Source organism: Danio aesculapii, chromosome 5 (genome assembly GCF_903798145.1).
Source record: "Danio aesculapii chromosome 5, fDanAes4.1, whole genome shotgun sequence".
Taxonomy (NCBI): domain Eukaryota; kingdom Metazoa; phylum Chordata; class Actinopteri; order Cypriniformes; family Danionidae; genus Danio; species Danio aesculapii.
This window is the reverse complement of record NC_079439.1, coordinates 7,605,398-7,620,397: the sequence shown is the minus strand read 5'-3', so window position 1 is coordinate 7,620,397 and position 15,000 is coordinate 7,605,398.

The window sequence follows — 15,000 nt, the reverse complement described above, 5'->3', positions numbered from 1 at the left end:
CATGCTCCCCTCGAAATTAGTTTGTGAAACTTCACTTAAAAGTCATTTATTCTTGTGATTTAAAAGCTACATTTTACACACATTTTACCACACTTATCGGCCTCATTCAGGACGGTGACGAGTCTGCTTACAGACAGGAGGTTAAGGAGTTGGCTGTCTGGTGCAGTCACAACAACCTGGAGCTCAACACGCTCAAAACAGTGGAGATGATAGCGGACTTCAGGAGAAACCCCCCTGCTCTCCCCCCACTGAGCATCATGGACAGCATTGTGGCAGCAGTGGAGTCATTCAGGTTCCTGGGCACCACCATCTCTCAGGACCTGAAGTGGGAAACTCACATTGACTCCATTGTCAAAAAAGCTCAACAGAGGCTGTACTTTCTTCGTCAGCTGAGGAAGTTCAACCTCCCAAAGGAGCTGCTGAAACAGTTCTACACCTCCATCATTGAATCAGTCATCTGCACATCAATAACTGTCTGGTTTAGCTCAGCTACTAAATACGACCTCCAAAGACTACGTCGAATAGTTCGGACTGCTGAGCGAATCACTGGTACAACCCTCCCTACTCCCCAAGAACTGTACTTATCCAGAGCGAGCAGAAGGGCTGCCAAAATCACTCTGGACCCCTCACACCCAGCACACTGCCTCTTTGAACTTTTACCTTCTGGTCGACGCTACAGAGTACTGCACACCAGAACAGCCCGACACAGAAACAGTTTCTTCCCTCAGGCAAGCCATCTCATGAACACTTGATGATAATAATTGTGGAACCAACATCACTACTTGCCATACACTTTTATACACATATACACTTATTTAACAACACACTTTACATGCCAATTTGCACATAACAGCTGCACTTATAATGTTGTATATAGTAATAAACACGTACATACACTTGTCAATCTGTATATTTGCACTCACTACTTACTTCTATTTTTTTTAAATATATTTATTATCTGTTTTTTGTCCTGTCTCTGTAATCCTGTTGCACTGTAGAAGCTCTGTCACCAAAACAAATTCCTCGTATGTGTGAACAAACCTGGCAATAAAGCTCTTTCTGATTCTGATTCTGATTTTCAGCATCATTACTCCAGTCTTCAGTGTCACACAATCCTCCAGAAATTACTGTAATGTTAATTTTCTGCTCAAAAAATTATTATGAATTATTAATGAAGCTAATTTATAGAAAAATAAACATTATTAAAATTATTTTTACAAGAAAATACTATTTAATGTCACATTTAGGGTCCTATCATACACCCAGCGCAATAAGGCGCAAGATGTGTTTGGCGTGAATTGTTGCTATTATCAGACCAGCGCCACCCTACTTTTAACGTTTTGCGCCACGTTGTTTAAATAGCAAATACATTTGCACCACTTTGTGGACTCATGGGCATGCTAGTCTAAAATAGAGGTGTGTTAAGGCGCATTGTTGAGGCGTTGCCATTTTGAAGAACTGAAAAAGACAGCGTCATTGACCAAGTAAAAGCTGATCTAAAGTCCAGCACAGAGTGCGTTAGTTATGCATCTATGCAGGTCCAAAGGCTAACACATTGCTTAATACACACAGGATATACAGCAATACACAAATATCTTTACATAGGAATAAAGGATTAAAATGTTACAAAAAATATTATTTACTACATAAATTTAAAAACCTGCTGCCTGTCTCATCTTTGTTTTTTGTTTTTTTAGTTTATTCGCTAATAGCTCTGATTTCAACTGTATATTAAAACAGTTTCCCATATTTTGGTGATTAATGCTGAGTACTTTCACTTGTGTTGTATACATACATTCAGATTGAATAATGGGACCATTAATTTTGCACTATAATTTAAAATGAACATCCCAGCCAATCTTTCGCTTCAAACTACTAAAGTTGTCAGTAAATATCGCTTTGTTAGTGTAGAGTTAAAAGTTTTTAATCAACAGAAGCCGTGAGAGCAGATATCAAGGTCTCATAATGCAATCTGAAAGTGTAAATTAAAAGAAAACACCTGTGAAAACTGTTAATTAACAAATACTTTACAGTGCAGAATGCGTTGAGAATCATGTGAAGACATTCATTTTGTTCCTTTATGTAATAACTAAGCTGCCAAACACAGCCCGCAATCGTCCTTTAACTAGATATTGGCTAGTGCTTTTAACAAATGCGGATGTGAAATGTCATTACAGTTAACACACACATACACACGCACACATTTTCCTTGACATATGTGTCTGTCCTCAGGGTTTCTCGCGTCTGATCGCACTGTGTTGATCCCTGAGACATTTCATTTTACTCTGAAGGCTTGAACACAATCAGTGTGATGAGTTTTACCACCTTCGGCCACAGCACTGGATGAATGCGAAGGTAAACAGAGTAAAACATTAATAGATTTGCCAGACTGAGCTTTCATTTACCACACCAGTGTTTTTCTGATGTCCATAATGCATTTAACTTTCCATACTTGTACATCAACCAATTCAACAGATTAGATAATGCAGGGATTGATTGTAAACCGCCTCATTATTATGTATTAAATGTTCCTAGTTTTGTTTTGGGTCTTAGGTTTTCATTAAAGTGGCATAATTATTCATAAAAATAAAAATAATAATGATTATTTCGACACAAATGCTATTCTAATTATAAACAATGCTGATTTGTATGTGTTTATTAAACCTTTGGCAATTTGACAACACAATGCCTCATCAACTGTAAGTCGCTTTGGACAAAATGACAATGTAATTACAGGGGTGCATCTAAATCTGCCTTTGACTTTAGTCATTTTAACCAGCATTACTGGACTATTTCAGTGTAACAACTATGGGTGAGCACAGTATGAACAAAATGTGATACCCTGTCACTTACAGTTTAAACTGGTTCATTTATTTAGCTTCTCTAGTTCCACTTTAGCGCTGGAGATTGAATATTATGGAATGGATATTTGTTGTTAGCCTCCCAGACACACAGAGAGCATTTATAAACGTGTCTACATGCTAGTCCATTTTATTCTGAGTGTTAGTCAGATGTTTTTTAAAGGATAATCCTATAAAATGTTTGGCTATTTCTGTGATGATTTGCATTGGGTTACATTGTGCGCTTCCTAATGTGTCCAAAAACATGGCGGAACGCAACTTGTGACGTAGATTTAGTCGAATAATAAGAGTTCAGTAAATGAATGGTCATATAATTGCTTCCCACACATAGACTTTGTTTGGGTGGGCCGCCCAGGTATATTAACGGCTGCCTAAGTATATTGAGCGATACATTGTTTTTACTATTATTACCATGATCATCATCATCATCATCATCATCATCCTTATATGCAAATTACCGGTTTGTTAACATTCAGGATGCGCGCGAATCGAGGTTGCAGAAAAAATTGGGAGTGCTAGCTTTTACAGCGATAATGCTTTCAGCGTATTATAACAGCTCGTCACCCAGTGATAAGCACAGTTGTTCTGCAAAATTAATGTTAAAGTGAACGGCGTTTGTCGGCGCAATAGCCTAGTGGTTAGCGCGTCGACATATGGTGCAGTAGCACGTCAGGGCGTCACGAGTTCGAATCCCGGCTCGAGGACATTTCCCTACCCTACCCCCCTCTCTCTCTCCAACTTCGCTTCCTGTCCTAAATACTGTCCTATCTAATAAAGGCAAAATAGCCAAAAAATAAATCTTAAAAAAAAAAGTGAGCGGCGTTCATCTGACAGGTCCATTTGCGATAGCATCCTCTCAATGGATATTGGATAAGACGAAATGGCCAAGCATCCAGCCCCAAATATACAACATTCTCATTGAAACTCCAAGTGATTTTACAAGAGAGAAGTTAAAGGCCTACAAGTCTTTGGATGCCTACAATTTTGTTCTGTGTGGTCATGTGCAAGAAATAATGCTCCATGATTACCAGATTCAAAACTTTTGTAGTGCTAAAAACCTAAGTTCCCCAAGTGAAAAACTACACTATTTATTCTATTATACTTCAATCTATGACTATTATACTTTAAACTATTCTTAAATATATTAATAAATGTTTAAAATTAGGGTTCAAGTGTATTTGTGGTTGTAACTAAATATACTTTGTAAAATACAGATATAGTATGTTAAAAGCACATTTTAGTTCAGTTTTAGGGTGTCTCAAAATAGCACAGTTGAGTACACTTAGATGGTATTAAGGTTATCTTAAATTATACTTAATACTATTTTAGTACATTAAGTACAAAATTAGTGTAGCAATAATAAAGCACTTTTAACACAATAATGAAAAGTGTACTAAGTATACTTAGTGCGTTTTAGTGCACTTTTTTTTTTTTTTTACCTGGGTCTGCCTAGCCAAGAAAAAGGAATATTTTATACATCTTAAATGCTTTGGCAATACTGTACAAAATATTAAGCCAATAAAGCAACTTGAACTTGAACGAGAGATAGAGAGAATCAGATTTTACCTGTCAGTGGATGCACATGACTCCATTTATTCATTCATTTTCTTTCAACTCAGTCCCTTTTTTAATCCGGGGTCACCACAGCGGAATGAACCGCCAACTTATCCAGCATAAGTTTTACGCAGCGGATGCCCTTTCAGCAGCAACCCATCTCTGGGAAACATCCTTACACACTCATTCACCCTCATACACTACGGACAATTTAGTCTACCCAATTCACCTCTACTGCATGTCTTTAGACTGTGGGGGAAACCAGTGTATAACAGTTTCTTAATTAAAATATTGTTAAAAATCTAATTATGGTTTGTCACATATAGGCAACCATTTATGCGATGTGGGTAAAAAGTGTATTTTAATCTGGCTATCACCGCAACTATATTTCAAACCTGTGGAAAGCACTGCATGCCATGAGCCTTGAACACTATTGTTTCCTCCATGTAAATTACATGAGTGTGAAATCCTGGTGAAAAGCAGGCCAATCAGAACACAAAGCAGACTGTTGCATGACTCACGTGGCCACTGCCTCAAGATTTGCATGCACTTTAGGTCTCGTTCTGCGTCATCTGAAGCTGATATCAGAAGTTCAGCAGCCAAAACACAGACTGATATGTTGCACACAAGATCATTAATGCACTGTAAAAATCAATTGGTTTACTTCACTTTAAAAGCAATAGATGTACTCACTTTTTTAAAGTAATTAGTTGACTTTACATAAAAAAGTGAGTGAAACCATTAACCATAAAAGTTATTAAGTAAATGAATTATGCGCATATTCATAAAAAATTAAGTCAAGTCAACTGAACCATTCCAAGTAACAGCAAATTTACAGATTTTTTTAAGTTGTCAACTTGTTGCTTTTAAGACAATGGATTTACGCACTTTTTAAAATCAAGTGGTGCCTTTTAAAGCCGAAAAAAGGGTTTACTCACCTTTACTCACTTTTTTTAATTAACTAACTACCTTTTACACTGTATGCACACCCCATGCAGCATTTGATTGGCTGTAATGTTTCCTAGTAAGATTACAACAATGATAATTTTCCTCTGTTAAATCTAAGTGAATAATAAACTCATGTGGGACTGTTTTGACAACAGGACAAGCAGCAAAGCACCAGAGTGTTTTCTATGCAGTGCTATGCAATGACTCCACAAGCTATCTGTTCACATGCACGTCAGGATGCAAAATGCAGGATATACAGATTAAACATTTATTCAGCAATACCCCAAAGAGACATAAGACATTTTTAATTTTGTTAATTTATCATGTTTATTGTAAAATTTGTCGGATATGATTGTATTGAGGCAATAAACATGTAGACTGTCAAGTATAAATGTGCACCTAAAACTCACGTTTAAAAACCGTGTTAATAGCACAGCTCTTTACATTTCTATTTTTGAAATTAAAAGAACAGCAATGCACTTTATTAAATGGCATCTGTTTATAAAGAGGTTGATATTAATAGAGTGGATGAACTATGACATCACCTTGTAGGCTAATCGGCTGCTAGCTTAAAATAGGTTGCCTCTATAAAATCCCTATAGAATTTTCCCATTGGCTTTTCGAAGATTGCAAATAATGAGCTCTGTGTTTAAACACAGTACATTAAACGTACACGTTATGTCCAACGGGATAATCCTCACATGAAACTACAACGTCTAGCACTTTTGGATCTTAAATGCAAACGCAAGAACGGAAAAGCTAACATTAGGCTATAAACGGACTACAGTACCTTCAGGACGCTCGCCTATAACGTCAACACCACCTTGCTACAAACAAATTATCAAGTTTATTTTTAGAAATATGGTTCATGACAAATATTGAATCTCTTGGTTTATTATATTATAATCCACGCTATATATTATAAACAAATAAATACGTAAAAACACTTCTGTATAGACCTATGCGCCTTTTGGATAGTTTCTTTACGTGGGAAATACATTTTGTTTTGCTTTACGGTTGTTGTAAAAGTTTTAAAACTGTATGTATAAATGTGCCTACATAGTATTACCATAAGACATATTTAAATAAGTGTATCGCGTGCAGGCATACAGCCCACTTACCTTAGTAATAGACAATAGAAGTGAGGTCTATCAAATGCCAGAAAGGGACAGGTCTATCAAATGCCTGCAACATTCAATATTCCTATACCAGTGTTTCCCAACCCTGTTCCTGAAGGCACACCAACAGTACACATTTTCAATGTCTCCCTAATCAAACACACCTGAATCACCTAATTAGAACATAAGAAGAGACTCCAAAACCTGAAGTTAATTAGTCAGGTAAGGGAGACATCCAAAATATGTACTGTTGGTGTGCCTCCAGGAAAAGGGTTGGGAAACACCATCCTATACAGACACAGAACAACATTCAATTTTCTTTTTTTTGTCACGAAATATTGTAAATATAATAAATATAAATATAAAAATAGCGTAAATATTGCAGTTATGACAGAGTTAAATGTGTTCAGTTGACAAGAAATAGCAGCAAAAAATCCTTTGATCACGTTAAAATAACAGTTAATATGTATGTATTTCTTACACATTTATTCACAAGTTTGCATTACTGGGAGCAGGAAAGAGACAGGCTGCACTGGTAAGCAGTATCTTCATAATATCGTTTAATTAAAATAAAGGATCAACAAATTAATATTTACAGGTGAAGGCATTATCTTTACAATATGAATTCCCAATTAGAAAAATACTATAAAATAATATTCAGGAAAATACTTAAATAACAGACAAACCCAAATGCCCAACACAAGTGAGCTGCGTTCCAGACCAGTTCAGCTCGATGACGTATAATGTCTCCGAAAACCACCTGTAGTCCCATTTACTTGACAGCAAACGTCTTTTTAAAGAAGCGCAACCGATTTTAAAAAATCAAGAGTGTGCTTGAACTGATGTGTTTTATGTCGTAGAATAAAACGTGACAGTATCTTGAGTTTACGTTAGCCACAAACTTTATTTAAGCCATTTACCGAAATCCCATTTTTAAAAAAACCATTGACGTTGGGACGAGGGAACCGGTACTGCTAAAATGCTAACTCGCTTCCGGGTTTTTGCATACAAATAGTTCCTCCACTCTATTACTGGCTGTGTTTTTGTTTACATTATAGCTTCAAAATACAAAACAATACATCTCTATCAGTCTGTTTGGCTAAGTTTAATAACAGTTTAGCTAATATTTTATCCGCAACACACCTCAGGAACAAAATATGTGGTCACTTCATATACTGTAGGTCAAAAAAAACCTCCACCACTTCAGTTAAAAAGAAAAATAAAGAGTCTTTTCAAGGATTTTCAGTGTGTAAAAGGGTTAAACAGGTTACAAATGAACCCAAGTAAACATCCTGGCATTTTTCATGGTGCTCCAAACATGTATCGTTTCATTTCTTCAGTGAAACATAGCAAAAGTTGAGGAAAATCCTCCTGGGTGATCTTTTCCACCCAGTGAAAGCAAACGGACATTGGCAAGCTTCAGACAGAACTCTGTTCTCTGCTGACTCATATTCGTGTGACTGCATATTCAAGGTCTTCTCTAGCACTACAGCAGCTTTGTGAAGGAAACAGAGGAATGCTGTTGCTTGCCGAAAATCGTCTTTGTGCTCACATTCACTTTAAATTAGGGACGTGAAAAAAAAATGTGTCAATGACAGCAAACAAAGGGTTGATTAAATAGATATTTCAATTTTAATCTGGTTCTATTGATTGTATCTGGGAAACTAAAAATAATGTACAAAAACAATATATACCACTGCTCAGTTTTGTATTCTTGAAAGAATTCTCTTATTCATCGAGGAGGTATGCGTTTCAAAATTGACAGTAAAGATATTTATGTTGGAAAGGATTTGTATTTCAAACAAAACCCTTTTCTTTTCATCAAAGGAAAAATATATAAACAAATAATATTAAAACAACCAACATTTTAAAAAGCTTTAGATAAAAAAAAAAAGAGCTGGAGAAAAACCTTTGATTTTACTGGGGTTAATGTGGTTATAACTGTTTTATTGTTTTGTTTTAGAAAACAAAAATAATAAAATAATTACAAAAATAGACAATATATTAAAAATAGTAAAGCTTTTTAAATTATAAATGCTTTTACGGTTTGTTTACATCATTTTTAATCATTGTTTTTCAGGGAGATTAAAATAACCCAAACTTTTTAGTAATAAATAGCTCTCGTAGGTTTGCCAGCAGCTGGTTTTTGTGGGTCTGCTGATGGTTCAGGTCATTTAAAAAAAAATTCCCAGTATAAATGTTGATTTTTGTCTATTAAATCCAAGAAACCTTTACCAAAAAGAGCAAAATGACTTACAATATGATTTTAAGTCCTGCTTAAATGAAAACAACAATACTTAAAAGCTTACAAAACAAATTTGTAGAAACATATTTCACTTAAAAAAACAAAACAAATCAACCTTATTTCAAATACATTTTAAAAACAAGCTTTAAAAATGAAAACTTTCATTCAATCTCTCATTTTACTGACAGATTATAAAGTCACTGCTATGAAATTTTCACGCACAATATGACGAGGACCATTTATTAGGAAAGTAAATAGTTCTTGTATGTTTGCTCACAGCTGATTTCTGTGGTTCAGGAAAGCATTTGTTTGTTTATTCATTTTCTTTCTTTTTTTTTTTTTTTTTTAAGTATAAATTTTGCTGTGATTTTTTTTTTTTTAGTAAATCCATCATAAATGAACCAAAATGACTTACAATCTGCTATTAAGATTTGCTCACAGCTGGTTTTTGTGGGTCAGGACAGCATTTGTTTGTTTGTTCGTTCATTTATTCATTCGTCCATTCATTTTCTTTGTTTCATTATAAATGTTGCTTTTTCTAGTAAATTCAAGATAAACACACAACCCCAAATCAGAAAAAGTTGGAATAATATGGAAAATCCAAATTAAAAAAGGTAGTGATTTTTAAATTTACTTTGACGTGTATTTCATTGCAGAAAACACAACAGCTCATTATTTAATGTGTTACTCATTACATTTTTTAATAAACGCGAATTACAATTTTGGTTCTTGCAACACATTTCAGAAAAGTTAAAGCATTTACCATTTAGTAATGTTGCCATTCCTTTGCACAATGCTTAAAAGACATTTAGGGACTGAATACACCAAGTGATGAAGTGCTTAGGTGTAGTTTTGCCCCATTCTTCCTGCAAACAAGTCTTAAGGAGGGCAACCGTATGAGGTGTTTTTATTGTCGCATTTTGTGCTTCAAAATGCACCACACATGCTCTAGAAGAAGGCAGCATTTTGGGCCCTATCATACACCCGGCACAATGTGGCGCAAGGCGCGACACAATTGTTGTTTGCTAGTTTCAGCTTGGCGCAAGCGTCGTTTTGCGCCACGCTGTTTAAATAGCAAATGCATTTGCGCTCATATGTGCGCCCATAGGCGTTCTGATCTAAAAAAGAAGGCGTGTTAAGGCGCATTGCTGGCGCGTTGCTATTTCGAGAAAATTTAATAGACTGTTCTATTGACCTTATTCTACAATGCGGAAGTGCGCGCGTTTTTGCGATTGTTTTAGAACTTCCGATTCAGCTGCCTATGGGAGAAATGACTAGGAATAATAAACGGCAGAAAACGGTCAAACTACTTACTCCACAAACAAGTGTTTGCACGACAATACAGACAAAGTAGAATAATATAATAAGAAAATATCAGTTTGCAACACCAAGCAGCAAAACGAGCTGTTTTTAACGTTTAAAAATGAATGGAAGTGAACGAGACCGGAAGTCTCGAGCCAAAATTATTCAAATGGCTGCGCCCACTCAGACGCGGAGAATAAGGTGAATAGACCAGAACAAAGCTGGTCTATTGTCCAGTGCAGAGTGCGTTAGTTATGCGTCTTGCTTACACATTGCTTAACACAGACAGGATATACAGCAATACGCAAATATCTTACATATGAAAAAGAATTAAAGTATTAAGGATATATTTAGGATATAATAAGGATATAAATAGGATATAATATAAAATATTACAAAACATATTATTTTCTAGCCTACATAAAAATAAAAAAAACATACTTTCATCCCTTCATCTCGGGGGGCTTTTTCAGTTTATTCAATTTCCTTTTGTATAATGTTATTGTTATTAGTATTATTATTTATTATATGCATATGTACATTTGATTTATTAAAAACAAGCTTAGATTTGTCCACCTGTCAGGTTTTAGACCAGGCATGGGCAAACTCGATCCTCGAGGGCCGGTGTCCCTCCAGGATCGAGTTCGCCCATCCCTGTTTTAGACCATATGGGGCAGAGCATGTGTATTAGGATATATATCACACTTCGTTATTATTGTTCATTTATTCGTTTGCTGGAAATTAGAACTGAATTTAGAAATAGTTTTGACACAAATCTTTGCGCTTAACAAACGAAACTAATTATTTATAGGCTAATGGATGTCTGTGCATACAAGAAGTTTCCTTATCCACAAGAGTGAAAGTGATAGTAAACAATGGGGAGGCTCATCTCTCATTCTCGCGCTGTAGATGCTCTATTTAACTGTTTTCTCTCTAGTGAAGGGTTCAGCTTTTACACTTACAAAGTCAGTCATGTAAATAGCAAATGCGCTATGGCACGACGCAACTGACTCTTAAAGGGAAAGGGAGGTGAGACTCTGGTTGGTTTATTCTCAAAACACCTATAACTCATTAAGAAAATAAGCTCAACCCTTTTAGACCATGTGCCACGACGCAAAGCAGATTTTTCTGTCCTTATATTAGCAAAAGTGGATTCTGACACGCCTTTAATGCGTTTGCACCCTGCGGTTTGCGCATGGATTGACAAAATAGAGCCCACTGTGCTGCAAAATCTCTATGTACTTTTCAGCATTAATGGTGCCATCACAGAAGCGCTAGTTACCTTTGCCAAGGGCACTGACACAACCCATACCATGACAGACCCTGGCTTTTGGATTTGTTGCTGGTAACAGTCTGGATGATCCTTTTCTTCTTTGGTCCGGAGCACAAAGCATCCATTTCCCCCCCCAAAAAATACTGATTCATCTGACCACAGTACACTTTGAACACAGTACAAGTTGATGGCACTTCTGGACACTGTTAACATAGGGCTTCCTTTTGGCACAGTACAGTTTTAATAGGCATTTGTGGATGTAACTACATATTGTGGTACTTGAAAAAGGTTTGCCAAAGTAGTCCTGAGCCCATGCGGTGATATCGCTCATAGATGAATGACGATTTTTGAGATCGAAGTAAATTTGGAGATCAGAACTTTCTTTTTTTATTTGCGTTTTCCATATTGTCCCAACTTTTTTTTTGATTTGGGGTTGTATAATTCAAACAAAATGACTTAAAATATGATATTAAGTCCTGCTTAAATGCTAAAAACAATATTAAAAGCTTAAAAACCTAATTTTAAACAAGTTTTGAGAAACATATTTACAAAGAACAATATTATTTGACCAATCTTAAACCTAAAGATCAACCTTACTTCACAAACATTTTAAAAACAAGCTTATAGAAGCATCTTTCATTTTACCGACAGATTATAAAAACACTGTGCTGATGTTTCCACACAAATACAACCAGGAACATTTGTTAAGAAAGTAAACAGTTCTCACAGGTTTTGCTCTGGGCAGATTTTTTGTGGGTCTGCTGAAGTTTCAGGTAAGTGTTCAGGAAAGCGTCTGGAGCTCATTTGTCATGCAGTAGGAAGCTTTCTGTGAGTTTGGTCGCAGGGACAGGCCGGTAATGGGCTTCTGATCTTCAGGGCACGGACAATAGAAACATTTAACAGCTCCACTGTTTCTCTCTCACTCTGCTGGTGAGTAATTGGAAATGAGAATTACTGTCCGATCGGCTCTTGTGTGAGGAGAGCGAGAGCGTCTGCTGCTTTCTAATGAGACCGAGCTCAATCTCACAAGTTCAGCGCCGCCTCTATTCGCTTGTTTCGTATCTTATTCCCTGTTCTCACCGCTGCTTTGCTGTCTTATCAGATGAAGAAATAATTTACATCTGCACACACACGTACTGTCGAGTAGTACGCCACACAAATAGACAATGTTTGGTTTTTCTTGTCTTATGAAATCACTATTGCACCTTTTTTGAGTATGCATAATTCATTATGCATGTATTCTGTGGTCATACTGTACTGGGCTTAACATGATTATTGAGTGTGTTTGTGTTTGAATCATGTCTCTTATGCTCACTGTTGCTTTATTTATTTAAAACAGATTACAGTAAAAACAGTAAGTGTCAAACATTTGTTTTTATTTATTTATACTTTATAAATAGGAAATGGAATGAAAATAGAAAATTTATGAAATATGAAAAAGCTTTTATTATTTTAATTTTTAGGATTTTTTAAATAATTAAATAAAAAAACGTAACCATTTTTATTTGTTTGTTTGCTGCTCAAGATGACCTGACAATTTTTGCAACAATTCTAATATAAAATAAATGTCTGTATTTATTTAAGAGTTATGTCAAACACTTTTATGGTGTTTTTAATTTATTTAATACATTTTAAAATGTAAATTGTAATAAAATATATAGAATAAATAGATAATATAGAATATATAAAATAAAAGATATTAAAAAACTTCATACATTATAATTATATTTGACATTTTTTATACTTTGTTTACTGGTCAAAATGACAAATGTGATGCTTTTGCAACAATCCTTATTTATTTTTATGTTTTTAAGGCTGTTTTTATTTGATAATATTGTCAAACACTATTAAACATTAACAGAGTGTTTATTTATTTATTAATTTTAATATGTAAATTATAAAACACAAAATGTACCAGATATAGAAAAGCTTTATATATTATAAAAATATTTTGTTTTTAAACATTTTTTTTGATTTTAGAAATATTTTATTATAATATTAAACGTAATAATTTAAAGTGAATCACCATTTATTTTATGTTTGTGCTCAAAATGACAAATATGATTATTTTAAATAAAATGGCTCTATTTATTTGATAAAGACAGTAAAACACGATTAAACATTATTATAGTGTTTATGTATTTATGCATTTTAAAATGTAATTATGGTGTTTAATCATCATTGATCAATTTTTTTAAGTTTTACTAGTTATTAAATTTATCAAAACTGTGATACATATTTTCAGCGTCCTTTAAAGAATAGAAAACAAAATAGAAAATATATTAAATATAGAAATGCTTTATAGACTATAAATATAGATTTTATATATTTATGTTTAGATTATTATTATAGTGCTTATGGTTCATTTGTACAATTTTAATCATTGTTTTTGATGAAGATTTTAAATTATATCCTTAGAATATTAAATGTAAACATTTAAATTAAACTTTAGAAGAAGTAAAAAACCCATGTGAGTTGAGCTCATAATGACAAATGTGTTGTTTTTTTGTTTGTTTGTTTTTGCAATAATCCTAACAATTAAAAATTATTCATTCTAATAATAAAATACTATGAAAGTTTGACAATTAAAATATGTATTTTATTTAAATTATTATATATTATTATTAAATTGTTATATTATCGTATCTATTTTTATCTGTTTTGCTCAGTCAAATTAAAATTAAAACTAAGATAAAAGTAACATTTTTCTTATTTACTTATTTGATTAAATCATCATTAGCATAAACATTTTTTGCATCACTGATGATCATAATCAACGGACAAGAGGTTTTAGTGTTTGTGCATTGTGTTGAGTTGTTATGTGAAGTATATATGCATCAGGTGAATCCATTCCATTTTGGATTATATTTGGAAAAGCTATTTTGATTAGTTACATTGTTTGACAATATTTCAGTTCTCACTATATTTTAATCAAGTGAAGTCAAACTCTATTTAGAGATCACTTTATAAACACAGAAGTAAGCCAAAGTGCTGTACAGAGACTATACAACAAAAATAAGCATAAGAGTATATAAAACACAAGATAGCATATAGCTAAACTACCTAAAAAGGCATATACTGTAAATATAATAACCTGTTAGTAAGATCAGATGTCAAATGGCAACGAAAAGAATGAGTTTTAAGAGCTGAATTGAATGAAAACATGGAAGAGACCTCACCATGGCTGACGCGCACCTCTCGAAAAAAATATAACTACACATTGCAACAACACGCAGTGTTAGCTCTGTGATTGGTCGGCTTGGTAGCTGTGCCGAGTGTGGGCGGGACCAAAAGCCACGAGCCTGATGGAGTGAGTGTTTACAAGTGTCGAGTCCCGAGAGGGAGCTCCAGATGTTTTGTGTTTACCTTATGATTAAAGTTGTTGCCCGTCTGCAAGTTCCCGCCTTAAAATGAGTGAGTTTGAGCAACTTGCACATTAAGGTAGCGTTCAGAAAAAACAAAACACCCATGAAAAACTCGATGCTGAGGAACATAAATACCTACTGCCAGATAGTGTTTCAAAGGTGTTATTGCAGAGCAACACAAACAGCATACAGAAGTATAAACGTACGGCCACGCACAAGGCAGGTGCCGTGGGTCATGCCGATCACTCTGCAAAAGTATAAACCAGGCTTAAGCTTATGCTTTGTTTTTGGCACAATCAGAAGGAGCTGATCAGCCGACCCTAAAAGAACAAGG